The 19,537-nt window shown below is 40.6% G+C and overlaps 1 long non-coding RNA gene across 1 annotated transcript; it reads right to left on the minus strand.

Moving 5' to 3' along the window:
• Positions 1–13,029: 13,029 nt before the first annotated feature.
• LOC144370841 (uncharacterized) lies at positions 13,030–18,832 on the minus strand. Its single transcript, XR_013430846.1, has 2 exons — positions 18,650–18,832; positions 13,030–16,055 (listed from the first exon to the last, which is right to left on the minus strand). It is a non-coding gene; the product is annotated as an uncharacterized LOC144370841 (long non-coding RNA).
• Positions 18,833–19,537: the final 705 nt, after the last annotated feature.

The following is a 19,537-nucleotide window of genomic DNA, read 5'->3' on the forward strand; positions in this document are numbered from 1 at the left end:
CCTCAGTATGAAGAGCATCAAGTCCAGCAGATGATGGGGACAGTAGAAAGGGCTGTCAGTGGCTTTGGAGGTTGAAGCAGGAGGATGACAACTTAGCAAGGCCCTAAGCAATTTAGCAAAACTGTCTCAGATTGGGATGTGGCTCAGTGGTAAAGCGCCTGTGGGTTCAATCCCTGGTACCAAAACAAAACAAAACAAAATAATAAAAAAAAAGCAGTCAGGCCCATTTATGTCACCAGGAATGGAAATCTGGATACACCACTTGAAATGAAATAACAATATATTGGTATCATCTATCAAACAAGAAATGGATGCTTCATATATTCAAAGTTCTTTCTGGCTTTAAGATTCTATTACTCTAGTGTGTGTTGGAGGAGGAGAGAGAAAAGAAAAATTTAGAACTTCATCATAACTGAGTTCAAATACATCTAGTGTGTGGAATTAAACAAAGACACTTCCCCTGAATCTAGGTTTGCCATTTTGCATGAAATACAAATTTATGCTGTTTCTGTCAGTGATGGCTTTTTTTTTTTAGTAGAAAAAAAATTTAAACATTCAAATAAAATTGGCTTAAGCATCTAAAGAGAATGAGGCTTCAGGCAGGACAGTGGGGTAGGTTGTCTAAGAGGGTCATGTTCACCTAGTGGCAGAGATATAGGTTCCAAGGAAGTAGGGGGAAGGGGTATAGACACTGTTTTCAAGGAATCGTTGTAGTGGAAAGAAGGAATGCACAAGATGAAAAAGGCAGGAGGTGAGTTTAAAGAAAGACAAACTTAGAGTTCTCTCTCATTTAATTTCATTTGATTCCAGTTCATTCTTGTGGGGTGGGAGTCAAACCCCCAGCCTCATGGATGTTAAGCAAACACTCTACCCCTAAGCTAGACCCCCAGACTGACACTTCATTTGTTTTTTTAGCAATAAGAGATTGTTTACCATTTTTGTAAAGATATCCATTTAAAATAGAGTGAAAAAGAAGATTAATGGAACTGAGGAAAGAATAGAGAGCTATAAATTTTCACATTCAGGATTCCCACCCATTATAAATAAGTATAGTAAACTCATTCAATTCAGAAAAAAAAACTGCCTAAAGGTATTAAGGACATGTATTTATTTAAATATAAAGCAACTTTTGAATGTCTGTTTGACCTCTATTATAACAGCAGGAACTAAAAGTCCTGACATTCATGAAACTTAATTCTTTTTTTTTTTTCAGTTGTAGTTGGACACAAAATACCTTTATTTTATTTATTTATTTTTATGTAGTACTGAGGATGGAACCCAGTGCCTTGCATGTGCTAGGCAAGCATTCTACCAATGAGCCACAACCCCAGCCCCATAAAAAATAATATAATTGAAGAAAAAGACAATAAAGAAATAATATGTGAACATATGATAGGATGTCAGGTAATGATACAATGAAGACAAACCAGGGAGTGGCTAAGAAGATGATATTTTATTCTGGGTAGTAACAGAAGCTCTCTTTAATCCAATTAATAGCTGAGGCGATTTTGGTAAAAGGGGGCATAAAAGACAACTGTGGAAGCATCAGAAAAGGTCATCCCCCAGGAAGTAGCACTACAAACTGGATGGCCCAACAGCTAAACAGATCAGGAAGAGCTTGAGTTAGATTTCTATGAGGGATGGATGGTACCGTCTGGAGGAACTCAGATGGTGGCTGACAGTGTTGGCTGAGAAGTTTGAAAGGGCTCCCACAAGAAGGCCAATGTCCTTGAAGCCAATAGCCTGGCTTCTGCCAAGGATTCATTGTGAATGCTCAGGCAGATTTCTGCAGCTGCACTCCTTCTTCTCTGGTGCCCTTCCTCAGAGTCTGGAATAGTCACAATTCTGACCTCTGCACCTTCAGCTGTGTGAGGTCCCTGCTTTTACTGGGGTCCCACCTCTCTTTATTGCAGCAAGAAAGGACCCCCCCCCAAAAGAAAGCTGGGGCACTCTTTAAGATCAGCTTGTGTGTTTCCCCAACTTTCAATAATGTTCAGTGCCTGAAAAAGAGTTTGTTTTCATATATTTTGTCCAATTTTATAGTAGTTTCTGGAAAAAGGGCAAGTCTAGTGTCTGTTACTCTGTCATGACAGATGCAGATATCCCTCTGGTGCCTTTTTAAGCCATTGACCCTTATCAGCAGGTGCCTGTCCTGATTAGATGTTCAGCAACATGAAAAACAGCCAGTTTCACATCTTCTAACCAACCTTATAGAAAGGATAAAGTTTTATTTGAATTTCATATTAAAAGCAATATTTTGACTATTTAAAGGTAGAATAAAAATAAGACCATAAAGAAAACTATAGAATATATAATAATAAAACCTTCTGAACTAAAACATTTAACACACTGGAGACCACCAATGTGACACTGGGTTAATTCATTTTTATGTAGAACTTGGAAAACTGTATCGTTTCATCCATGTCTAACTTAAAAGCATCTTCATCTCAGGAATGGAAGGAGCTCATATCAGAAAACCTATTAATATAATTCACCACATTAACAAATCAGGAAATTATATGGTTATCTCAATAGAGGAAGAGAAAGTATTCAATAAAATTTAACCTATATACATGATAAAACATATTAACAATGAAAACTCTAGAAATGAAAGGCTTCTATAAAGGTGTTTTATTTAAAAGCAATAGCAAAGATCATAATGGTGAACATTTAAAAGCATTCTTATTAAAGTCATGTTCAACACAAAGGTGCAAGTGTCTGCATTTATTGCACAATTTATTCACCATTTTTTTTTTTTTTTACCCCTGTGGTATCTCCTGACCCAACCTAAAGGCGTTCTGAAATCCTGAAATGCTACAAGACTGAAATTAAGGATGACTTCCTAATAATGTTTTCTGTATCCTGCATTTCCTCATACCGACAGTATAGGTGGAAGGGCTGCAGTTCTGGCTTGGGGGAGGCCAAGGAAGCTAGTACTTGAAAGTTCTATTGGGTAGCACAAATGCTAAATTATTAGGGAAAAAAAAGAACAATAATACCTTTTAAAAGAGGGCCTGGAATTTTCTTCATGAAAAGTTTTTTAGTAATGAATTCAACTTTTAAAATAGGTATATGGCTACTAAATATTCTGTTTCATCTTGTTTTAGTTTTGGTAAGTTGTGTGTTTCAAGAAACTTTTTTATTTCACTTAAATTTTCAAATTTATTGGTCAGAGTTGTTTGTGACCATCATCTTAACATACTTTCAGTATCTGCTGGGTCTGCAAAGATATTCATTTCTTTTGTTTGCAGTATTGAAATTTGTTTTCTTCCTTATTTTTCTGCATTAGCTTTGCTTGGGGTTTATTCGTTTTATTAATCACTTAATATCCAAATTTTTACTCTATTAACTCATTTTTTTCTATTTTTATTGACTTCTGCTCTTTTCATTATTCTTTCCTTCTAATTACTATTGTTGTAAATGAATCATTTTATGCAAAATATAAGAAATTTTCTACTTATTTTAGGTTGAATTAACTTTTCTTTTTCTGGATTTTTAAAATAGAAGTTTAGATAATTGTTTTAAGTTTCCCTTCTTTGATAATATAAGCATTTAAAGCCATACATTTTCCTCAAAGAACTGCGTTAGCTGCAAATTAGCTTATAAATTTTCATATATAATTTAATTTCCTTAGCATTCAATTAAAATATGTTATTTCTATTTGGAGATAGTTCTCTGTGTCATCACAAATAGGGGCTTTTGTTCTAGGGTACTTATCAGGGATGATTGAATAGTAAGTAGCCTTAGAAGATAGAAATAGCATCTCTGGAGCAGGAGAAGGTTTGTTTGCTATCAAATGTTGTAAAGAAATATCTCCTTCTGGGCAAAAGTTGGATAGTTTGCTTTGGGTTCCTCAAGAATGATACAAAACCACTCTGTATAGCATTCATTTGGACCGCTGCACATCTCCCCATGGGACTGGAGGGTCAAGAGGCACTTAGTTGAATATGAATCTCATGCTGCAGGCTGTGCCATGAATAGTAAGTTCTTTTGCCTCTGACACAGGAGTATTATATCTTCTCCAGCACCCTGAAACTGGCAGGCAAATGTGAGCTTTCAAGTAGAATAAAAGCTCAGGGCCTTCACAATTCTTGACAGTTTTTCTTTTCTCTGATTTATGTATTTAGAAGTATTTGTTTAATCTCCAAATATTTGGTACATTTCTGTCTTATTTCTTTCTAGTTTAATTTTGTCTTAGGCAGAGAATGTACTGTTTAAGATTTCAGTCTTTTAAATCTATAGAGGATTATTTTGTGTCCTGGCACATTATATCTGTTGCAGGAAACAGACTGGTTGAGAAGCAGCAAGCAGGATTCCAAACTTTATTTTATACCAGCAGGCTCAGAAGAAAACAAATTCCAAATTCTAAGCCCTAATCCACAGTTTCTCACAACATTTATAGGTTATTTGGTGTCATCTTAGACCCATCCTATCATTGGGACTTTTATCACTTAAAAAAAAATTCCTAATCTACTTGGCTGAAGGCCTTGGGCAGGGTCTCTAACATATAAAGCATGCTAACTTTAGAAACAGAAGAAAGGGCTCTTTTCATAGGCATCTGTTAAATCTCTAGCCTTGAAAGCCTGACACAGGGATGTTTACATTTCCAGAGGAAGTAGTCAGACTGCCAGGGAAGTTATTTACAATCCAATAGGTAGGGACCAAAGGTTAATTAGACTTCCTGGAGAAAGGCTGAGAGAGGAATAACCCACCTCCTCCAGCCACACCCTACCTGCCTATAGTCACCACTTAGCTAATGCCTATCAGAGGATTAATGCACTGATTAGGTTAAGACTCTCATAACCAAATCATTTCACCTCTAAACTTTCTTACATTGTCTCACACATGAGCTTCTTGGGGGACACCTAATGTCTAAACCATAACACCAGTCTTTAGGAAAATGAATTATAAATTATGGAATATTCATATTATAGAATACTACTTTGGCAACAAAAATTTAAATAAACTATTGATATATGCAACAATCTGGATAAATCCCACAAACAACATACTGAGTGACTGAAACCACATATGAAAGAATACATACATATGATTCCATTGTAGAAAATGTAAGAGCAAACAATAGTAGTATAACATAGGGCTGAGATTATGGCTCAGTAATGGAATGCTTGTCTGGCAAGTGTGAGGCCCTAGCTTCAATCCACAGCATCACCAAAAAAAAAAAAAAAGAAAAAGAAAAAAGAAAAGAAAAGAAAAGAAAAATTTAGTGATAGAAACCAGAGCCAGCGGCAATGTGAGAGTGGATTAATTGAAGGAGACAGAGAAAAATTGGGGGGAAGATGTTAATGTTCTATATTTGCGTTAGGCATTAGTTCCATGGTAAACATTTGTCAAAACTTTACAAAACATATTCTTAAGATCTGTCTGTTTCATTATATTAAAAATTTGCCTCAATATTTAAAATAAATAAAGTAAACTTATGGAGTAAAAGACATCCAAATCTTACATATTGATCTTACTACTGTCACCTAAGAACCCACCATAGGGGATTATTCTTTGATTTTTTTTCCCCTAGGAACAAAATGCAAAGTCCCTTGAAAGAAATGATACCATGCTATTATACATCATTTATATCACAGTAGGAATTGTTTCCTTCTAAAAGGAGCCCAAGGCTCTCTACATAGTCCTTGCCTACCCTTCACTGTGCCCCCAGTGAGAAGATTTAATTAAATTCAAAAAAAATTTACTGGGCCCTAGTATCAAGAAATGAAATTTTCCATGTGTAATGAGGAAAACAGTTTAAGTTCAGAGTCCTTGTTTTAGTTAGCTATTGTATAACAAACCTCTCTAAAACTTAGTGGCATAAAACTGCAACAATTAAATGTTTTTTTGTGATTCTGCAGTCTAAGGTGGGCTCTGCTAGATGTTTCCTGTTTCCTGTGACAATGCTGGGACTGGAATGTTCTACATACTTCACTCTCCCCTCTGGCACCTCTGCCAGGATAGTTAGAGGCTAGACTAGTGTCTGTCTGTCTCTTTCATTTTTATATTCTCTCTCTCTCTCTCTCTCTCTCTCTCTCTCTCTCTCTCTCTCTCTCTCTCACACACACACACACACACACACACACACACACACACACACACACACAGCCACTCAGTGAAGCTAGTTTGGGCTTCTTCCCAGGATGATGATCTCAAGTCATCTTATATGACAGTTGTTATGGTTTAGATATGAGGTGTCCCTCAAAAGCTCATGTGTGAGACAATGCAAGAATTCTCAGAGGTGAAATGATTGAGTTATGACAGCCTTAACCTAATCAATAAATTAATGCACTGACATGGATTAATTGGGTGGTAACTATAGGCTGGTAGGGTGTGGCTAGAAGATGTAGGTCACTGGGGGCAGGCTTTGGGGGCTTGTGTTTTGTCTCTGTTTAGCAGAGTTCCCTTGCTCCTCCCCTACCCCTTCTCTTCCCTCTCTTCCCTGTCTCCTCCCTCTCTCCCTCCTGGCTGTCAAGTCCTGAGCTGCTTTCCTCCACCACACCCTTTTGCCATGAGCTTCTGCCACATCTCCAGCCCAGAGCTCTGGGTTGGCCAATCATGGACTGTTTAACAGCTTCAGGAAAGAAGGTTTAAGTCGTGAGAAACCGCTTGGGAGTTTTGAATTAAAGAGACAGACTCTAATTACCTTTAAACCAGAATGGCTCCTCCTAGCTCCAGCCTCCAGCCACCCATTGTGGTAGCGAGGTTTACCGAAGAGGCTAGCAAGAGAGAGAGAACACGCCAGGGAGTGGACTTTTATTGGGGAACAAAAAATTCTGGGGAAAATCTCATCCAATAAAGATTAAGGGGGGGGGCAGCATCCCAAGGTCAGGGGCAACGATTGGGTCTTCGGGGCAATGGCCAGACATGCTTCTGCACAGACAAGCCCTGGAACCTGGAGAAGCTTTTCCCCAAAGCTCTGACACAGCTGTGCCTAAGCGCCTCTCGCCCAGCCAGGGAGGTAATTCAAATCACGTGCGAGGATGGCCTCCCACAGGACTGAACCTCTGAAACCCTGAGCCAAAATAAACTTTTCCTCCTCTTTAAGTTTCTCTTGTCAGGTCTTTTGGTCACAGTGATGCACAGGAGACTACAACAGCTATCTTCCAAGAAAGAGGAAGCTAAAGCTACTGGTCCTGGCTGGGGGTACAGGTCAATGCAGAGCGCTCACCTCACATGCAGGCCCCAGTGGGAGGATGGGAGGAGGGAGACAGGCAGGCAGGCTAGACCCAGAAGTGGCACAGAATCACTTCTGCCCCATTCCCTGGGCAAAGCACAGAACAAGGCTAGTTCAGATTCAAGAAGAAAAAATGGATCCCCTTCTTAATGTGAAGAGTGTATGTCTATGCAGGGAGGGAAGAAGTTGACAACAGCCATCCTTGGAGACCATCTGTCACAGAACTTGCCATAGAGAAGTGGAAGGACACTCTGGTGCTAGAACCTGGTGCACAAAACCCCTGTATTCAAAACTCACTTTTGTTTTACCCTCCAAGCTCCCGAGGACCTGGGGAGCAGGAGTTGCACCAAAATAGAGTTCTAGCATTTGGGGAGAACTCAGGTTCAACACAACTGGGCTTCTGTGAGTGTTCCAGGTTTTGAGGTGGTTGGACAGAGTGAGATGGTGCATGACTGTTCTAAGGGAGGAGAGAGTGGCAAGGAGGCCAACATTTCCTTCCCTAATCCAGAGCAAAGGATGGGTGATAGACCACCTCAAATGCTATGTTCAGAGCAGCTTCTCTGGGTCTTAGCAGAAGCTACCCCTCCAATCCCAGGATTTGGGCAATGTCTACACATTCGATTGTCACACTGAGAGGGTGCTACTGCACCTAGTGGGTGAAGACAGAGTTGCTACTAAACCTCCAACACACAAGACAGCCCCATACAGCAAAGACTTATCCAGTCCAAACTGCCAATAGTGCTGCACTCACAACCTGCCCTAGATGACATTCAAATTTAATTTTTTCTCTGACATAACTACAGGGGAACTACTTGGGAAAAAGAAAAAAGAGCACAATTGAGAAGCGTGTTTATACATTTAGTTAAATAACCAAAAAGACCCATAAAGCCAGCTTGGCTACTGCTCTATCCCTGTGGGAGTTTCTTTTGTTGGTGTCCATTTTACTATGCTTTCAGTCTCTGAGCACTGTTTCTGCTACTGCGGTGACATGTGGCAAATGATTGCAATAGCTTTTGATCATTGTTTACCAGCATCTCCCCTCCCACCTCATGGTCTTCCCTCCCCCGATTAAGAGATCTGGCTCTCTGTGAAAATCACAAGCAAGGCTAGAACTGCATCAATAATTGATTTTTTTTTTTTACCTCTCTCTCAACAAGCTATGGCATTTGACTTTGAGCAGTCACTTTTCAGACTGATAAGGCCACAGTGTCCTTCAGCACCACTGAGTTGCAAGGATCTTTGGTGAGTGATTTCTTTCTCCTTTTATTGTTCTGCTATTAGCACAGTAATAACGACCATAGCATTTCCATCCTTTCAAACCCCTGACAGAGGATGACATCCATGAAAGGGACTGGAGCTTCTGCCTATGACATCTTTGTAATTTTTTTGATCTCTGCAACAGAAATGGAGCTGGCTGCTCATTAACACACCACTGGTAATGAGGTTTCACTGACACTCCTGCGAGCTTGATTTGTCAGAGGGCAGCAGAATCATGGCCTGGAGGATGTGAACTGAGCCCTGTCCTTCCCCTGATGTGACAGTACTGGCATTTTCGTGGCCAAGGGAGTGTGCTCCTCTCTCTCTCTCCCCACACCTTCACTGGCTTCTCATCACTTGTCTGCATCACTCCAAACATGGCCAGCACTGATTAAATAAAGAAGGCTACACTCATTCTTCAGAATACCTTACAAACGTTAAATAAGACCAAGTACATCTATACTAACACAATATATTAAATACAACACAAGAGTGCACAGAAACATGCATAAATCATACCACTTAAAATAATTCCTATCAATATATTATATACCCATCCAGACAAATATAGTAAAATTTGCTAATGGTGATTATCCTAGGTTCAGTAAGGAGGTGGGGAAAGTCATAGAACCTTCTTTTTTTTTCTGTTTTATAATAAGCGTGTTTGTAGTGGACATGTGTCAACTGTCTACCAATATCCATTCTGCTCTCTTCTGGGAAGAACCTCCATTTTTCATTTGGCAACGACTTAACACCATCCCACCCCCAAATCCGTGTTTGTAGGTGGGGACATGTGGTATAGTTCTAAGCCAGTCACAGTCCCTGGCTACCAATGATGAGACCAGGTAGGAACATGTGACTGAGTTAGTTCAATCACAATGACTTTCAGGATTTGTGTAGAAATTTCCACAGATGACCCTTCCTGCTAAATTTGACCTGAGAGGAATGTCTCCTGGAGCAGTCAGCAGCCTTCTTGCAACCACCAGAGGTTTATCCAGACTGGAAAAAAAGAGCTGAGTTCCAAGGAGTTTCTTGGCTTCATCTAGACTACCTGAAGTTAGTCTTAGTGCTCAACTGTTTAGATGCAGGAGTCAATGAATTCCTTCTGCTTAGTCCACTTTGGTTGGGATTTCTTTCACTGGCCATGACAATAATCTGAATTTATTACATTGGATTACTTTGTTCCAGATCCAGAACAAGGAGCACTTTATCTCAGAAGCTATTCCTCAACAAGGTCTAGGCCTCTCAAATTGATCCCAAATGATGAGGAGTTTTATGTTAGCCTGAGTTTTATTTGCACAAATCTGGTTTGTCCTGCAGACACCAAATCACTCAATCAGTCAATATCTATCTTTCTCTTCTTTTCTCTCTCTCCTTCTCTCTCTTCTTTCTTTCTCTCTCTCTCTTTTTCTCTGTCTTTCTCTCTCTACCTTCCCCCTTACTTGAAAGTACCAAAATGTTTTCAAATTCTTTCCTTAGTTTCACAAACAAATGTAATTTTAATCTCTTCTAAAAGGTGCTGTTATGTGACATAACAAAAACATAAATGATGAATATTTGATGAAGCAGAAAAAGATAAAAATAGTAAAATAGCTGAGCTGCAAGAGGTGTTGATTCTAATACAAACACCTGACAGGGAGGATATCAGCCTTCCTTCAGCAAAATTTTGTTCTTATCATACAGAGTAAAAAGAAGAATTGAACAATTATCAAGTTAGTCCCTAAAGGGCTTAGCTGTCAGTCTCCCCAGAAGAGTCAGTTAAAAAACCTGCTTTTAGGGCTGGGGGTGTAGCTCAGTGGTAGAATGCTTGCCTAGTACATGTGAGACACTGAGTTCAATCTTCAATACCACATAAAAATAAATAAATAAAGGCATTGTGTTCATCTACAACTAAAAAATTTTTTTAAAAAACATGTTTTTAGGCTACCATCTAAAAGCCTGGGCTTCTTTCTGAGCCCCACGTAGGTTTAGTCACATGTCCTTAAACAAGTCTTAGAGCATGTCCACAAAGGAAACCCAGTGATTCCCTGTAATTCTTTCCTGGAAGATGAACATGTTCTAAACATGCTGGTTCCGACTGTTACTATGTTCCTTTCACCTTATCTGACCTTGAAGGACACCGCAATCCATAGCTGCCTCCATCTCCAGAGGCCTATAATGAATACTGCTGCAAAAAAGAGAGAGAGCTTGGTCCAAAGAGCACCTCTACACAAGGCTGATAAAGGGAACCCAGGAAGGCACTCGTGACCCTTTCCCCCAGTCCTGCAGCAAGATACGGTTTTTAAATCTAACTTTTGCGGAATAATATCCTTTCCTTCTCACTCCCAGTGACTCACTAAGGGCCACAAAATTGCATCTTTCCTAGTATATCTTAAAGAACTATTTTTCTAGAATCTTCTTTTTCCCGTCCATCTGGTAAACCTTTTTTGTTCAGGCATTTTTTTTTCTCTATGGCTATGATGTTCTGTTCATCATGTGTTCTTCTCTTGGCTTCCAGTGCACCCTGTGTTCTTCCTTCTATCTCTCAAGTCATCCTTTCTCAATCTTCTCCCTAGTTCCTCTTTCCCTAGCCCATCCTTAAACTTTGTTGTGGACCCAAAACCATTCTCAGCCCTCTTCTCCTCACTAGTCATGTTGTCCTCCAGTGTCTTTTAAGACCTCCTTTATAAACTTGACTTATATTCATTCATCCATTCATTGTGCCCAAATAATCAGGTTGTGTAATGGGAAAAGCACTCATCGGGGCCTCAAAGGCCTGGATGTCATCCCCAGATCCCCTGATACCTGCTGTGTGATCCAGGTAAGGGCCACTGCTCTGTGAGTATTCAACTCATCATCTGTAAAATAAGACTATTACACAAGACTCTGTAAGGACTGGGACCTGTGGGTGCTGATTATATTTGGTGCCCAGTAGAGAAACAGTGGTCCTTCTAAGAGAAATCAGGAATTTGTCCTGAGCAGCGGGCAGTCTGTGAACCAAATGTCAAAAAGTCACAATCATGCTGATTATCAAACTTCTCTTCCAAATGATTCCAAAAACAGTTTGAAATAAGTTATTTGGAGAAAGAAAACGTTTCTGTTTATGCAAAGATATTTTAAAGTTCTTTCAAAGCCAATGTTCCAAAAATATTTCTGGTAAACACACACACACACACACACACACACACACACACACACATGCACACAAAAATAAAACCAAGTTTTTAAAAGACACTTTTTGTGAACATTCAAGCAAGTTAGAACTTGAATTGTGGATGTCTGGAAGATCTTTCAGAAAAGAGAGCATATTTATAAAATGGATAAATGTGGAAAGATAAGGTGCCCCTCCTGTTTGCCCACTTCCTGCCTACTTTTAGTCCTAGGATCCCTGAGGAATTTTTGGTTTAGATCAACACAGTTTACAAACCACTACTGTAGCCCACCTCTTCCTCTGATGGGGAAGGAAACTGAGACAAGAGAAGAAAAGTGAGTCTAAAGCAAAATCAATAGTGATTCATGGTATACCAGCTGCCTCCTGGGGCCAAAAAGCCACACAGTCATCCTGCCTGGGGGTGACTGGAGGACTTCAGTCATGTCAGTCATCTGTGGACTTCTGGCAAGAGTGATGACTTCTTATGACCCCAAATGTTGCTCAGTCTTCGTGTGGCAGTATTTGTTTCAATGTCCTAAGACATTCATGGGGCCCCTAAGATGGAGGCTAGAACCCAAGTTTAGTCACCGTAGCAGAAAGAGGATGGATATTTATTTGAAGAATGTAGGAAACAAGAATCTCAAGGGCCCAGGCTCAGAAAAGGGTCACAACCTTGTTGGGGTGCCACAGCTACACAAGTGGGTAACCTCCAACTGCTTCTTCTAGATTTGAGTTACTCCACTCAAGTTCAAAGTTCTCAAGTCATGAGACATCAACTGATGGGCCCACCAAGGAGGAAACCAGCCAGAGGAATGAAAACTGGTCAGTCAAAAAAATCCCAGCAATGATCTACAAGGACATCCCTCACAGCAGCTTGTGTGGGATAAGGGCCCAAATCTTTTAAAAGGAAGTGATAGGCAGAGCTGGGACAATGGTTCCAGTCTAACAATACTTAAGTCTTTTTTTTAGTTATAAAAAAGTTATGACTTTTTAAAAAGTTATAAATTTTGTTTTTTAGTTACATGAACACATTTTCTTTATTTTGTTTATCTTTATGAGGATCGAACCCAGTGCCTCACGTTTGAGGCAAGAGCTCTGCCACTGAGCCACAATCCCCACCTTCAAGTCTTAAATTACCCGGCAGAACTTCTTTATCAATTTGGGCTGGGCACCAGGCACTATGGCCTCTCTGGGCCTGCCTCTGACTCCTGTTCCTCTCCATCCCTGGTCCTGTGTCCCTAGCTCTTTCTTGTGGCTAGCAAACACTTAATAAATCATCCCTCCATTAATAATAACAATTCTTCACGTGCAAACAGCAATTTATAGGCATCAAGCACTTTGGCGTGGTTTGTCTGTGGTGTGACACAGCAGGACAGGGAAAAGAATCTTATCTTGTTACCAAGGAGGAAATAGCATGTTTTAGTTTTCCTCTTGCTACCATAACAAATTACCACAAACAAAATGGTTTAAACTACACAGATTTATTCTTTTATAGTTCTAGAGATCAGAAGTTCTTCTGGAGGCTCTATAGGATAATCCATTTTCAACTTCTTAGTTCATAGATTCCACCTTCATCAGTAAAAGCAGTAGCATAGTACCCTCAACTTTGCCTCCAGGTCAAAGTACCTTCCTTCAGACTTTGGCCTTCCTGACTCCCTTTTGTATGAACTCTTATGATCACTCAGGCCCTACCTGGCTACTCCATGATACATTCCCCATCTCAAGATTCTTGACGTAATCATATCTATAATCTCCCTTGCGAGGTGACATAATATATTCTAGAGAGTCTAATCTGGACATCTTTAGAGAGTCATTATTCTGCCTACCACATAAAGAAATGAACTACTATTTATTAAACAGTTACAGCATGCCAGGGACTGGACCAGGTACTTTACATAGCCACAGACCCTGCCTGCCACATAAACCATTATTATTCTTTTTATTTAAGAGAGAGAGAGAGAAAAAAAATTTTTAATATTTATTTTTTAGTTTTTGGCGGACACAACATCTTTGTTTGTATGTGGCTGAGGATTGAACCCGGGCCTCACACATGCCAGGCGAGCGCACTACCGCTTGAGCCACATCCCCAGCCCTCTTTTTATTTAAATGAGAAAATAGAGGCTTACACCACGTAATATCAAAGTCACACAGTAAATAAGTGACAGATTTGAATTCATATCTGAGTCTGAAGTTGGTGCCCTCGGCCTTCTCCTTTCAACTCTGTGGCTGTAGAGGTTGGCTATAACAAATCCCAAAGGATTACAAGGAATTATGAAGGTTTTAAAACACTAAGGAATAAATTCCAGATTATAAGCATGCATGTAATAAATTCTCAGCCTTTGCATCATTGAACATTCTATGTGCTGTTGATTCAGCCATGTTTCTAGAAATCTGTCACTCATTTATTTGTTCTTGGTCATTTATGCCCTTAAGTGAACATAGAGGTCCTCAGGTACCAGAATGTGATACTACAGAAATAAATATTTAAGCATTTATAAATAAATTATATATAACTTTCTAATACATGTTATTTCAACTCTATCACTTTTGAGTTTATTATAAAATTTTCACATGAAAAGTGCAAGTAGGGATGTGGGTGGGGTGAGGGTGGTGCACTCCTATAATCCCAGCATCTCAGGAGACTGAGGCAGGAGAATCACAAGTTCAAAGCCAGCCTCAGCAATGTAGCAAGTCCCTAAGCAACTTAGTGAGACTCTGTCTCTAAAAAATAAAAAGGGCTGGGATGTGGCTTAGTGGTTAAGCATCCTTGGGTTTAATCCCTCATACCAAAAAAAAAAAAAAAAAAAAAAGTGCAAGTGGTAGTGGGGTGGAATTTAGAGCTCACTATATTTTCTAGAGAAGTATAAATTATAAATTTGTACTTTGCAATTTAACCTGAATGGGAATTTTTCTCAAGGATATGGTTTTCTGAGCAGCTGATTGGGGGAGTTGGATTTGCCTAAAGCTTTCTCTTTCAAGGATCCAGTGCACATCTTGACCAGCAAAGAGTGGAGATTCAAAGTGACTAGCCAGATCATTTTAAAGGCAGTTTATGGCCTTATACTTTTGACCTTCTTTGTCTAGATTTTTCAGGTAAACATGCCTTGGGGTATCTGAAATATTTTAATAATTTCCCTCTGGTTGTTATGAAAATTCAACTAACTTTGTGAACCTAGAAATCCATTTTTGCTCTAAGACATTTAGTGATGACTCTAAAAGTAATAGTAAATAATATTTACTGATTACTGACTGCATGTCAATGCTGTTCCTAGTGCCTTCCCTGTATTAACTTAGCTAATTCATTCAGTCCACCAGTGCTATAGTTTGGATTTAGAATGTTCCCCAAGGCCCATGTGTTAAAGGACTATTATTGCCCAGAATGACACTACTGAGAGTTGGAGAAGCTTTAGGTGGTGGGTCCTTGTTGAAGGTCTTTTTGTCATGAAGGTATGCTCTTGAAGTAGAGAGGACCCCAGCCTCCCCTCCTCTCTTTCCTTCCTGGCCATGAAGCAGATGGTCTTCCTCTTCCACACACACTTTGCCATAGACCCCAAATCAATGGACCCAACCAACCATGGACTGAAACATCCAAAATTGAGAGCCCAAATAAGATAAATCTTACCATTTTTCAAGTTAATTATCTCAAGTACTTTGTCACAGTAATAGAAAGAGTTAGACTAACACAACCGTTTTCTCAATCTCCCTCTGCAGATGAAACTGAGGCACTGTGTAGAAGTCGCTTGCTAAAGGTCTCAGAGCATGTAAAAGGCAGAGCCAGGATTCAACCCTGATTCCAAAAGTCTTGGCTCCAAAACATTGCCCCCAAATCCATATCAACCAACGTGGGTGATGCTCAGAATTTTATAGGGTCAAAACATTGTTTGGTTATCCCTTGACCAAGGACCAATTCCAAAACAGGGATGATCTTGAGGATGTAGTCACTGGCGTGCCTGAAGACAACATGATCATGTCACATGGGCTCAGTGTCCTTGTTGACCATCAATGAATAAACCCAAATTAATTTAAGGTCAGAAAAATTTAAAGTGCAGCTCTGACATGGCCTGAGGTTTTGTCTCCTGATGGAGGCCCCGGTGCCCGGGAAGTGGAGCTCCTGATGGAACACTCACAGTCTCTCTGATGAAGAGATGCTGCCAGTTCTGTTTTTACTGATTTTCACTTTGCACAAAAGCTTCTTAAATCAAATCAAACTTGCTAGGAAACTGGGGTGAGGGGGGTTGTCCTTTGTTTGTTTCCAGTGCTTTGAAGGTGTGTCCTTCTTTCTAAATGGCCTGGGAGGCCACTAAGTTGCCCTGAAAGCATTACCTCAGCTGCTGCCTTCCCCTCTGTCAACCTTAAGGCAATTCTTCACACGTTTGATGCTGTTGTTTCCTGCCAGATGCATAATCCATTAATACTGAGGACTCTGAAACAAATGATGTTGCTCCAATCGCTTTCCTCAGCTCTCTGCTCTTTGTGCGCCAGTCTAACCTGAGGGAGAAAGAGATTTGTAGTTCCAAAGACGGATCCACAGAAGGAAAACTCAGAGCAAACAAAGGGGTCAGTGTAGCTGCCTGAGAGCGGTTGCCCGCTCTCTCTTCTGCATCCTTTACCACTCAGCTCAATGTCACTCGCTCAATAATAAGACTGTTCTTCTCAAAATACAGCCACCTCTTTATGACCTTGTGGTAAATAGAACTATTTAAACAGGGCACAAATAACTCTAAACATAAAAGACAAATTTGATAAATTGGTCTGTATTAAAAGTAAGAACTTCAGTTTATCAAAAGAGACCATTAGGGGAGTGAAATAACAAGCCTCAGAGTAGAATCATATATTCACAATACAAATTGTGACAAAGACCTCAGGGCCAGAATGTATAAACTGAGGATAATACTATCTTCCCCACTTATCTCAAGTTCCATAATGAACCCAGATGTGTTTTGAAAACTACAAAGTGCTTCATCAACATGAGAAATGACATCCTTGGGTCTTCATGGTAGGTCATTGCAATAATGCTAAATACAGCCCGAGGCAGTCTGAGCTAAACCCTATCTTTCCTATCCATACAATACTGTAAGATCAGGCAAGGTGGGCAGCGACCAAAGGTGGCAGATTTTAAAAGACCCCTGAAGGAGGCTTTATTTGAGATATCACTCCCCGGGGGAACTCGATCAGTCCCACAGAGTGGACAGGAGAAGGGTCTGAGGAGAATCCGCGTGGGAACATGAGTGGACTGGACTTTTATGGGGTTTACAGCAGGAAGGGAAGGGCTTGGGACAAGAAAAATGTGTTTTTGGAGACCCTTGTCCTGCTGGAGTTGGTTGGGGAAGCTGGCTGAACACCAGGATTGGCCAGGGGTTCTGCTGATTGACAGGCGTTAGTCAGGAGATCCCACTGATTGACAGGCATTTCCACCAGCGTCTGATGGATGTTTCTTTTCCATGTGGGCTGCTTTGTTCTAAGTTACCGCCACCAACCTAACAAATACAACCAAAGGTAATCTTTTAAAACCAAACCTAACCAATCACCCTCCTGGCTAAACCCTAGTAGTGTCCATAACCTACTAAACGCCATCTAGGATCCTCAGTATGACCTTTAAGGACCTTCATCAACAAGTCCCTGCTGCCATCTCGCCATCTCATCTTCACCATGGCCCCAGTGAACACCAGCCACCCAGAGAGCTCACCATGCCCTAAACACACCGCACTCATTAATAACCCCAGGACTTCCACAAGCTCTTCTCTCTTTCCAGAACATTCTTTCTTCTCTTGCTGCCGGAGCAAGCTGCCACACTCAAGGATTTTAGGGCTGCATCTGCTCTATTGCCTCCATCCCTAAGATCTGTAGGGGCTGTATCTCCAGAGTTCTCCTGGCCACAAGACAGAGTGACAGGTCCTGGAGTGCACTCATGTTTGAGAACTTTCCCAGATTGATAATACAAACATTTGGAAAGAGTAGTTGCTTTCCCCCACAGGGTTGCCAAACTGGAATGGATGAGCCTGGTGCAGCCATCATCCATGACACACAGGGAAGCCAATCTGCAGTGTGAAATTAGGAAGGAGGAGAAAGCAGAAGCTGGGGACAAAGAGGCAGAGAGCCTCATGACCCCCAAAGAGCTCTAGGATTCAGCCCATTCGAGACCACCAGTTCTGTGACACTAGAAACCTCCTTCTTTCGCTTAAAAAGTTTAAATCCAATTTATGGCCAGCTAACCACAGTATAGTCTCTCTAATCCCTTGGGAGAAAATTTATTCTCTTAAACTTAAAGGAATTGCTTCCACTTTCTCCTCTTCTCTGTCCAAGTTTACTTTTAAGATAGTCATTCTTAATCCTGGCTACACATCAGAATCACTTGGGGCCTTTTAAAAACTACCAATGCCCAGGCCCCAGCACCAGAGTAATTGAGTCAGGATCCCTGAAGTTAGGGGCCCAGGCATTGATACCTGAAGCTCCCCGCCCCTGGAGATTTTAATGGGCAGCCCTTAAACCGAATGACAGACTACCCCTTACTCTTTGAAAAGAATGAAAAGAAAGTGGAGTCACCACAAATAGGAAAAGAAGGAAGACTGGTGGGCAAATTCCAGGCTACACTGACTATGAAGGGATTTCTTAGAATAATCATGGCAGACACACATGCACTAACAAGATCGTGCAACACAGCCAAAAAGCACAACATGTCAGAAAGACAGGAGTCCAGGTCCAAGCCCTGTCATTTATTAGAAAAGTAAGAACAAGCTACTGTGCTCCCTTGGTTTTTCCATCCTTTGTTTAGAGTAACAAAGCCAACCTCTCCCAGACCAAGCCACTCTTGTGGTTTGGGGCCAGCAAGGGAGTCTAAATTCTAACTGAACAAGCTGATGAGAGATTCACCAGTTCAAACATCATAATAGCTTTTCCCATTTCCCACATCAGTTGTAATGACTCTAAAATGGCCACAATTTCCTTCATCTCCTCCATTAGTGGCTGTCTCCAGGCAATCAGAAAAGCCCTGCCTCCGTCTGCTGTGCCAGTCATGCATCCTCCTCCTGTCTTTTCTGAGGCTTTGAAGATTTCCCAGGCGTGAACGCTTGGCACATCCTCACCTCAGCCAGACACAGTCCATTGTTTGTACCAGGTGTACCATCAGCCACTCTTTGCACTTCAGGGGTTCATCTAAAGGCATTACTGGAAAGGTTTCCTTTTAAATACCAGTGCACTTCTCTGCCATGCTGCCCAGAGATTTGGGCTTTATACAGCTGTATGCTAAGAGCTCCATTGAAAGAAAATCAAGGAGACAGCTTTGGAGTTAGCTGAAAAGTGTTTGTTTGAAAAGGAGATTGTATAAGCTGGTTAATGTTTAATTCTGGATGTCTGGTGGAGAGTTAATAGCTACAGGCAGAAAAAAAGAAGGTAGGTACTTAAGGATTTTGAACTTGGAAACAGAATGGAGATAAATGAGAAATTTTGCTTGGGACTGACTGACCCAAAGTGACATTTTTCAAACACATACACACAGACACACAGACACACACACACACACGAGAGAGAGAGAGAGAGAGAGAGAGAGAGAGAGAGAGAGAGAGAGAGAGAGAGAGAGAAAGTTATACTAAATATCATAGCTAAGGATTATTTTTTTTAAATTCTTTTTTGTACCAGGGATTGTACCCAGAGACGCTTAACAACTAAGGCACATCCTCAGCCCTTTTTTATTTTTTATTTTGAGACAGGGATCTTGCTAAGTTACTTAGGGCCTCACTAAGTTGCTGAGACAGGCTTTGAACTTGCAATCCTCCTTCCTCAGCCTCCTGAGCCACTGGGATTACAGGGGTGTGCCACTGAGCCCAGCTAAAGATTCTTAAACAAACAATGCCAGACTAAATTAAAACTTTTGTAAAGAAGTGCATTAGCTGGAGTATGGAACTAACAAAATTCAAGATTTCAATAGCATAACACACATGTGTTCATGCATACACACTACACACATGCACACA

The sequence above is a fragment of the Ictidomys tridecemlineatus genome, chromosome 15, assembly GCF_052094955.1.
Source record: "Ictidomys tridecemlineatus isolate mIctTri1 chromosome 15, mIctTri1.hap1, whole genome shotgun sequence".
Taxonomy (NCBI): Eukaryota; Metazoa; Chordata; class Mammalia; order Rodentia; family Sciuridae; genus Ictidomys; species Ictidomys tridecemlineatus.